This window comes from Danio rerio, chromosome 7, assembly GCF_052040795.2.
Source record: "Danio rerio strain M-AB ecotype USA chromosome 7, GRCz13ab, whole genome shotgun sequence".
In the NCBI taxonomy this organism is placed as follows: domain Eukaryota; kingdom Metazoa; phylum Chordata; class Actinopteri; order Cypriniformes; family Danionidae; genus Danio; species Danio rerio.
Window position 1 is genome coordinate 63,673,886 of NC_141027.1, and position 10,871 is coordinate 63,684,756.

General features: G+C 33.5%; 1 long non-coding RNA gene across 1 annotated transcript; it reads left to right on the plus strand.

The window, feature by feature from the left end:
* Nucleotides 1-701: 701 nt before the first annotated feature.
* Nucleotides 702-3,333, plus strand: LOC147843234 (uncharacterized). Its single transcript, XR_015496395.1, has 7 exons — nt 702-777; nt 1,051-1,090; nt 1,387-1,414; nt 1,591-1,644; nt 1,956-2,072; nt 2,179-2,282; nt 2,860-3,333. It is a non-coding gene; the product is annotated as an uncharacterized LOC147843234 (long non-coding RNA).
* Nucleotides 3,334-10,871: the final 7,538 nt, after the last annotated feature.

Below are 10,871 nucleotides of genomic sequence, written 5' to 3' on the forward strand. Positions count from 1 at the left end.
CGGGGCAATTGTCCCAATGTCTAGCCTGAAGACAGGCGCCTCTCGGCGGATACATGAGTAAAGAGCGCCGTTACCGCCTGCAGGTCATAGATCTCCGCTACCGGCAAAACACACTTAAAATTACACACAATCTTTACTAACAGTCCACAGATTTGAGTTTTGAAGAACTACATTCTCGCATGAAAAAGTGTTAAAACTTTATTTCATTACATATTACAAGCAATATTTATAATATTATGTGCCTTCTCATCCACCATTACAGCTTGATGCAGCTTGGTGCGAAATGAATCCTGGGAGGAAAAAATAATAATTCTCAATACACTCCAAACGAACTTTATTCTTATTGTTAAAGTCAGAGATATGTAATATTTTGAATGGCTAAGAAAATAATTAACTTTATATTTCAATCAATATATTACTCTTGCACTGCTTCGGTTCAGGACTCGTGTGACATTGAATCAGATTCAGATATTTTATCAGACGTGTTCATGAGCTCTTAGTCATCAACAAGCAATTCGTGTACAAGCAGTACACGGACCAAGCAATATGATGAAATATTAATGAATTATATGTTTGCGTCTTACAATATTATACAAAACGGAATCGTTTTCAGGCGAATTCGACTCTTTACTGTTCACCTAAAGGAGCCGAATTCGACTCTTTACTGTTCACTTAAAGGAGCCGATTCATTGAACAGAACTGACTCGACTCGACCGCAAACAAGCGCCATCACCACAGACAACGCCGTCGTCTCTTCACCCAACGGATTCATCCTCGGTAAGTGTTAAAATATGACTTTTGTCCGTTAAATGATTGTTGTATGTGTATTTCTGTATAGTGCATGTCATTTAACAGGAATTTACCGAGTACTTTAGTTGTACTCGCACGGACAGGGTTTAAGCGCGCCTTTTTTTAAAGCAAAAAATTAACGACGCCAGATGGTGATTGTAGTGTTTTCTGAGGTATTAGCATAACGTTAACGTTAGTTCCTGAAAAAAGAAAGGGAATTTTCTTTAATTAACTTCTTGTTAACTGCATTTTCTGTTTCAGTACAAGACTGAAGTAAAGGTGAAATGACTATAACGTTAAGGTAAGCTCTGACCTTCACTTAAGTTAACGTTACGGTTAGTGACCATCATGTTTGTTAATTTTGTTCACTGTAACGTTAACGTTAAGTTAGTTAAATAAACTAAACTCATTATGAAACAAGTCTTAACTGTTTTATTAAATGAGGCTTATAATACAATTCAGTTGTATTCTTTTAAACTAACACTAACACAGTACATATTGTATATTTCTCACTGGTGTTAATGCAGTGCTAACATTTACTAATGAGAACTAATTGTATATTGTCACTAACTGTAGATTTTATTTTTTGGTGTTCAGGTGTACCTGATAATAGCTAAAGTGTGAGGTGAGTAAATTCTGAGCACACAAATATAACCTAAATTCATTATCACAATCTAAACCTATATATATATATATATATATATATATATATATATATATATATATATATATATATATATATGTGTGCGTGTGTTAGGTTGAGTCTTATTCTACTCTTATTATATTCAAATTTTTTTACAGCCACTGATGTTGAAACACTGATGCTACCAATCAACCCTCGCTTGATTATTAAAGGTAATGTTGATGCCTTCCTCATTTTTATTAGATTTTTAAATGTCAGGTTTTTCACAGATTTGTTGTGAGCAGTTTCTTGTACAAACTCTTTTTCTTCTTCCAGAAGTTCCACCAGTACCTCCAGTAGTAGTAAATATTAGACAAAGATTTTTTTAAACTATAGTTTTTATTTTTATTAGCAATTTTACTGGGCATGTGTGTTTGTTTGCTTGGTTTTTAATAGGCAGAGCATGGAATGTCAACTTTGTTTCTACAAACAAATTTAATTATTCACAAACACCTCTAATTTAATCCTTCTTTCCCCCTTTTAGTCTTATTCCTTGGAGGGTCGAGTGATCATGGGACCTCACCTGGATTTCACAACTGACTTTGAATCTGGTCTGAAACTGAAGTATGCTGAAGTTGCCTTTTGCACTCTGGAATTTAAGGTAATGTCTACAATAAATATTGTAACTGAGGGCTTGTTTTGGGGGGGTTAAACAAGGAATGTATAGGAGCACAAGTCATGACTCCCCTTGTCCCCTTGTTATAAAGGGCCGTGTTGCAGACACAAATTGTTTGTCTGTGCTGGAGACCAGAGGGGAAGCTGTCTTTAAAAGGATGGGGCTCTTATACCATATGTGAAGTTACCTATTCAGGTGAGTGGATTACATACAAGTCATTGCAAATGCATAAATAGTGGGAAATTTTTACTGGGCAGCACAAATTAAGTGAAACTCAAAAAACGTTGAAAAATATTTGGAATATTTGCAAAAAACTTGATTGAAATGAATACAACACAAGTGCTGTATCACTTCAATCAAGTTTTTTTGCAAAATTTTCCTAAAATTTAAATCATAAAAAATTAGCTTGATGGAAGAAACATCCTGCTAGTATTCAAGAGCAAGTGCTGTGATGCATGTGTTAACTTTGCAATAAGTGTGAACCCAGCATTAGATTATAGTCTGTAAACAGAAGATGTAAATCAAATCAACTGTTTTAAAATGCTCTGCCTAGGTCATTAAAACCACTATTTGTTGTTGGACTGTTCTTGATTGTGTGTTTGTGATGGAAATGTTTTTCAGATGTTTTTGTTTAAATGATTGCAGTTTGACTGAGCTACAGTATTGTCAGCATGTTTAAACTGAGCTAACAGTAATTTTGCTCTGTAGTGCAGCAGTAGTGTCCCAGTAGTGTTGTATGAAGCTAACTGTTTGTCTGCCCTTTTGCTTATAGGTGCTTTTTGGGCACCAGTTTGGAGATGGGAGACAGACGAAGTCAAAGAAGCAGAGAAGACGCATCAACCAGCAAGTGTGTAAAATTATCAGGAAAATGATTGACCTTGAATAGACGATTGCCTAATTTAGCAAGAAGTTTTGTCTCTCTCATGTGTATATATATATATATATATATATATATATATATATATATATATATATATATATATATATATATATATATATATATATATATATATATATATATATATATATGTATATATGTATATATATATATATATATATATATAATGAGAGACAGAGAGAGCGCACTCTGAAGCACTGCTTTTTATATGTAAGCTACATATGATGTCAGATTTTTTTATGAATATGTTCTTATAGTATTTTTTGAGGCTTCACCTTCACCTTTTGAAAGTTTTCTGAAATGTTTACACAGATGTCATTAAGCTGTTAAATAAATCTGTAAAATGTATGTGTGTTTGTTTTTATTTTGATTTTAGAGTCTTCTCAGATCACCCAAAAATGAAGATTCTGTCGTCATTTACGCATCCTCAGGTTGTTTGGACACAAAGAGGATTATTTGATATTTTTATTCCTGTGTTTAACAAAAAAAATCATTTTTAACAGAGCTGGAACAACCTGAGGGTGAGTAAATCAAGATAGAATTTTCATTTTTGTGTGACCTAAAATTGCTTTGAAATTTTACAGCACCAAACTGTTAAATTACAGTAATCCGGGATATAACTGTAACTTTACAGTTAAATCAGGTATTTAAACTGCAACCTACTGCTAAATCACAGTAATCGTTTTGCAAATTCACAGTAAAATATAGTTAATTCTACAAGATAATACTGTGAAATCACAGTAACAGACTTTATTATCTACTGTAAAGTTACAATATATGGTTGTAATTTCACAATAATTTAATGTGACAAAACCACAGTAAATTACTGTGAACTACCTCACAATAATTTACTGTGAATTTACATACAGTAATTTACTGTGAAAGTAATGCAATTATTAGCCAGTAATTTACTGTGAATTTAAGGTCAATTTTTTTACAGTGTAAATTAAGTCTGGCAGGTTTATTTTTAATAATTTAGTTTCAGTTCCGTTTTTTGTTTCAAAACGTCAATGTTCTGCTTTAAAGTATAACTGTGGTTTTGTTATGTTTTTTTACTTAATGGCTCAGTATGTTTTGTAATTTAATTTCATATTCAGTAACCTTGCATATGCGTGTGAAATATAATGCCGCATAACCGCGGAAAAAGAAGAAAAGGCTGTCAGTTAAAGCTAATTAATCAAAATTGGCTATATTAAAATACAGCATTTATGTTAATACAGGCAGAGTGTGAACAAACTAAGGCAAAGATATGTGCTTGCCTTTTAATGCATTTAAAAATATTTGCGTCCTTCTTATAGGCTACAGGCAACTGGTGTATAATAATGTTTTTTTTTTTTTTTTTTGTATGGTAAAGGACAATGCACATTATGTTATTGATGTAAACTTAGGCTAAAACTTACCATTGATAAACGTGACCTACCTCAAGCAGATCACTTAAAGTGTAATAAAAATAATGTTGCCGCAGGACATAAATGAAGTCCCGCAAGTTTATTTTTAATAATTTAGTTTCAGTACTATTAATTTTTTTCTCAAAACGTCAATAGCACCTTCAATAATCTAAACATTAAAGATGGACCGCAAGATGTGTTGAGTGGCTATGTGGTGAAGAACAATGGCAAAGCTAAGTGTGATTATTGTAATAAACTAATAAGTTATAAAGCAGAGTCCCGACCAACAGGACTAAGCATATGCGGTTGGCTCATTCTTCACGAATATAGAATTAAAATTATGGCGCGTTAGGTTCATTGTGTATCCCGCAGGTGCAACCAACAAGGGTTGTGCATTTGAGTTTAACTTTTTGAGCGTTATAAGCAGCTCGTTGTTAGTTTTTATTTAAATATATCGAGCCGAAACTAAGCAGCGCATTCTCTCCGCCTCCTCGTTTATAACCAGCTGGACACGCCACTGAAGCAGGAGAGACACTTCGTCGTTCATAATCTTAGCTGATGTGTCGGAGTCGAAAGAATATATCAAAGAGGAATGTTCTTTTGACAGTCCCGATATGTTCAATCTTTTTTTCCCTGTCATTTCTCTTCAGCAAATTATATTTTTAAAGCTGCTTAATTCTTTTAAAACCGAAAGCAGAGCCCGTCAATTGGTGTTTTTTCATAAGATACTCCTTTATTAATGTTTTATTTTATGAGTGTCTTTAATGTGCTTTTTAATAGTTTTATTTTATTCAAAGCAGCACCTAAAAGCGAATTTATCCTTAAAACGTGGCATGAGAGCGATGCATGTCATGTGTCGCATATTGCCTTTTTTTCTGATCTTTTTGCATAAAGGTTTTAATCAAAAGACAGGTAATTTAATTACTTTCGATGTGCTAAAATATTTGTTAAATAAATGTTATTTCAAAAAAAGCATATGCAATGTGCTCTGACAGGTAAAATCCGATTCTTTCTCTCTTTTAAGTTCAAAGCAAATTTGAATGCCAAAGGATTTTAGATATGCATATACAAGACTATGTAGTATATTAACATCAACAAATTAATAAAATAAGTAGCAAATGAGAAATAAATGACAGACAAGTTGATAAAAACAGACATCTCTAATTATCAAAATTGCAAGATTAAAACAGCTGAATATAGGCCTAAATAAACTAGAAAACAACTACTGCGCGCTGATATTTATTCTTCTTTTTTTCCGAATAACGAACAATTTCAACCGCGGGGAGATACCGACAGCTTGATTTGCAGTATTTTCTAACATGTTAGAAGCGGGCAGCGGACATCAGCCAGCCGTAGAGACGGGCCGGCACAAAAAAAACATGGCTGCCGGTGGAGAAGCGGCTGTGCCCTCAGCAGCTGATTGAGACGGAGCTGCATATCCTGAGTGCACTAAATACTCCGAGATCCGGGAGAAATTCTACCCGATAATCCAACACATACAAAACAACTTTGAGTCCCTGTCGAACAGAACCCATCTTACTGGGGGAGTGTGTGTGCTGCTGTGTGTTCACCCAACAATACCCGCTCCTGTCTTCAACACACAAATACTGGAACTCTTTGTGGACTTACTTTTGATAATAGGCTACTATTAATACCTTTATCCTGTTTAATGTTATCAAAAATCTATTTTTATTTTTATTATTATATATTTTTTTTTATTCTATTTTTATTTTTATTAATCATTTTTTATTATATGTTATTTTCATATTTGTTTGCACTACTGCCCTTTTTGCACTGTCTTGTTTGTGAGACGCGCACTGCTTTGGCAAAACGAATGTACAGTTACTTGTCATGCCAATAAAGCACCTCAAATGTGAAAATAGCCTAGGCAACAAATAAATAGTAGTCTAATAATAACAAAAAATGCCCTTTTCATTTTCATACAATAGGCCCATGTGTGGGTTTTGACAATATGTGTTTAATTAAGCTATAAAGATCAGATGAAATGCATAGTGAAATATGAAATAAATGTCTCTTTCTATTTATTATTTTAAAAATCAACTCATTTTTGCCCAGAGAAAGAGGCGCGCGGCACTAGCGGACATGGGGTGCTTTTCCAAAAAAAGACGTACAGTAACTTGCAGCTGAACTATGCACAGTTTGGGGGAAAAAAGGTTATAGTGATGCATGTCCCCTAAAACCCCTAGTTTCTCTGTCGCAGATCCATCATTTGAATCAGGTTAGTTAAGTAAAACGCACATAATGATAAAGCACACCATCATCACGAGGGCAATTAAATAGACAACCTAAACATATTTTTAATTGTTTATTTATGTAATGTGAGTTTTTATAACTTTGTTCTTTAAATTATTTATAACTTAGGCTATTCTATCGAGATGACACCATAAAAGGCCTTCAATGCACTGAAATAGGTAATAGGGATACAATGAAAAGCCGATTTCACTATTGACCCTGTTTTTATTCATTGACGGCTTCCCAACACCGCATTTCTGTTGCGCGAAAAAAAGCTGCTGCAAATAAGCAAATTTATGACAAAACAATTTTAATAGTTTCATAGTAGTAGCTGGTGTGCTTCATCTGCATGATTCTGATTTGACATTCTTCCGCTAAACTTGCACTGTGTTGATGTGTAAATGGGCTATGATCTTTGCTATTGAGGCTACATCAAGGTGTAAATGAGCTATAGTTCTCTTTGCAACTTTCAATTTCGAGGTGGGGGAAGTGGGAAGAGGCAATTCAAATGTACCATCTCTAAAAAAAAAGGCCACTTACATTACATTTGTGTTTATTATTACCTTATTTTTTATTTTATTATTAATAATTTATTCATTCATTCTTCATTCATTTTCTTTTCGGTTTAGTCCCTTTATTAGTCTGTGATCGCCACAGCGGAATGAACCGTCAACTTATCCAGCATATGTTTTACGCAGTGGATGGCAGGAGGGCCAGCTGGGGCTTGGGGACGGAGTGAAAGGAAAGGCGGAATTTGCCCCGAGTCTGGGAAAGATTGCTTGCCGTAATTACACTAGTTTTCCTATCGCACACATGCGCCAAACAAATAAACAAATAAATAAAAAAGGAAAAGAAAACATCTAGACTTATAGGCTGAGGTCTTTTTGCTTATAATCGCCCTTATGTTTCCGTTTTAAATGTAAGGCTGTTGCATAGAATAATACAATTTTAATTTATAAGTGTTGCTGCGTCCCCCTTGATGTTTCAATAACGCATAATAATCTACACACCATATTAAAGACACAGCAGACATAAAGGTTGTGTGTGAGAGACCGAGCAAAAGAGCGCTCTCTTCACAGCTCTGTTGATGCTGCTAGCGGCTTCTTTCTTTTTGTTATTTATTTTGCAGATAATACACCATATGAATACAACAGAAAGACATAAAACTTTACAAATTACCTTTTGTAGACTCAAAACAAGTGTCATATCTTGATAAGCCTAAGCCACATTGAAATATAATTTAAAGAATTACATTTTTGGATATAATAAAATCGCATTAAATAAACAAACCAATATAAAACAAGCAAAAGCAAGCTATAACAGTTTAGGTAGGCCTATACATAAAAAAACCGTTAAAGCCAAATCAAACTTTTATTTTCAAGATATTTTCTTTTAAAAGATTTTAGATATTTTCTAAAAACAATCACCAGAGAAGGTTTAGAATATTATTTATAAAGTATTTGGATATGATGATAATAATCAAATCGTGCAAACAGAGCATTTTTGGGAACACGTTTCAGGTCTCTCCAGTGCATTTGGGCTGAATGTTTGACTGTGTCTAAATGAGGATGTTATAAAATACATTTTCTACCGAGTTATTAACGGATGCACGATGCCAACAGTCGGGGGACGTTCTAGGGGCTGGGTTTGCGTTACGCGCTGCGAGCTATAGGCAGACAGTGGAAATGCGACATGACTTCGGTCTCACGATGCCCATTAACACCTGAAAGACAAGCTTTTGGTTATGAGATGGGGGAAGGGGTATGTCTCTCCCTCAAGTGTTTTCCATAAACATGGTTGCACAAAATCCAAAACTCCCGAGGACGGATGGCGTAACCGTAGCAAAACCTATGCGTTTTTAAAACCAAACCGCATATGGGGCCTTATGAAAATGAATGTTTCTATGCACAACAACTTCTGGACTGAACTACTTGTTATTTAAAATATCTCTATTACGCTCTAGCATTCGCCAAAACGAATTTGTACATAAAAACACCGAACATAGCCTAGCTGAATAGGGTGTTGCCTGCTGAGCCATGACAGCAGCAGACAATTCCGCACGACCATAAAGCCTTCACCCGACAGTTATTTTCTAATATTCACAACGCGAGCCACAACAATAGACATGCCATGCCCATCATCCTTACAGATAACTTCGCTTTAAACTGTATTAAGGTCCCATTTACACTGCACATCAGTTTTATATAAAACGTTAATGATACATATAACAGGCTACATTTTGATGGTGAAATTACCTTTTAAACGATGGCTTTTTATTTCAGTATTCAAACATTAAATAACGAATGCATCAAGTGAAATAACGAATATGCAAAAACACATGTATATAAATATAAAGGACTATTATAATTAGCAAAATGCTGCTCTATTTATCTTTGTATTTTTATAATTTTGTTATTGTTGTTTTTAATATTTTGAATTAATTAAAGCTATAGACAAATACTGCTTGACATTTTAGAAAATGTTTTGCGTATACCCAGTAACGAGAACAAACAAACAAAAGCACATGGCTTGTTAATCAATTTAATCAAGCTCTAGCCACGAATAAAATAATAGAATATTTTATTATTTTAGTATTTTAGACGACGGGTTAGTAATTATATTATAAATGGTTATGTTCAGATCAATGAAATAATAACTTTAATAATTCTGCTTTGCATTTTTCTATGCATTACTAACATCACTAAACCATACATTTGTTTTATAAGTTAACCAAATATTTGCAGAGATTCAGCAGTTTTTTTTCTGACGCGTTTGCCAGTCATGCCAGTCAGTGAAAAAAAAAGTAACTGTGGCCCCGTTTGCAGGTATTCAGATTCGATTTTATTAATCTGATTCAACTTTTATTATTTACAGGACATAAAAATGCAATTAAAAGTTTCAAATCAATGTGCATTGTCCTTTACCATACAAAAAAAAAAAAAAAACATTGTTGTACACCATAGCCTGTAGCCTATAAAATGGCCGCAAATCTTTTTAAATGCATTAAAAAGCAAGCGCATATTAGCCGTACCTTGAGTTTGTTCACACTCTGCCTGTATTAACATGCATGCTGTAATTTAATATAGCTTATTTTGATGAATTAGCTCTAACTGACAGCTTTTTCTTCTTTTTCAGCGGTTATGCTCGCATTATATTTCACACGCATATGCAAGGTGACTGAAATTGAAATTCAAATACAAAACATACTGAGCCATTAAGCAAAAAAAACAAAACAAAACAACAGTTATAGCTACTTTAAAGGAGAACATTGCCGTTTTGAAAAAAAAAACTGAACTGAAACTAAATTATTAAAAAAATAAACCTGCTAGACTTAATTTATGTCCTGCGCAAAAATATTTTTATTATAATCTGCTTAAAATAGGTCAATTTATTTATTTATTTTTACTTTTGATGAAGCTGCATTCAACTTAAGCTCAATGTCGGCAATGTCTTTAAATAAATAATATATCTAGGCCTATTTTCATTATTCATTAATTTTCATTATTCGTTTATTATTATCTACAATTGTTGAGACATAAAATGAGATAGTAAACTATAATCAACAACGAAAATGTAAGTAAAAACAGAAATAAAAACATAAATGAAAATGTCTTGTCTTAGTCCTGTCAAAATAGCAAACACTGAACATCTCTCTATATTTAGGTTAAAAGACTGCTTTATTTATTTATTTATTTAATTTATTTATTTAAGACTACTTATTTGTACTGAATGTTTATGCTTTCATTTTAGTTGCAAAAAGATCAGAAATTGATCTCGCACGCGCAGGGAAAAAAGGCAATTATGCCACACATGACTTGCATCGCTCTCATGCCAAGTTTTGAGGATAAATTCGCATTTAGATGCTGCTTGAAATGAAATAAAACTATCAAAAAGCACATTAAAGACTTTAATAAAAAAATTAAAACATTAATAAAGGAGTAGGCTATATGGAAAAACACCACGGGCTCTGCTTTCGGTTTTAAAATAATCAAGCAGCTTTAAAAAATATCTAATTTGCTGAAGAGAAATGACACGAAAAAAAATAATAAAAAGATTAAACATATCGGGACTGTTAAAAGAAAATTCCTTTTTGATATATTCTTTCGACTCCGATACATCAGCTAAGATTATGAATGACGGAGTGTCTCTCCTGCTTCAGCAGCGTGTCCCGCTGGTTAAACGATGAGGCGGAGAGAATGCGCTGCTTAGTGAACCTAACGCGCCATTATTTTAATTCTATATTCG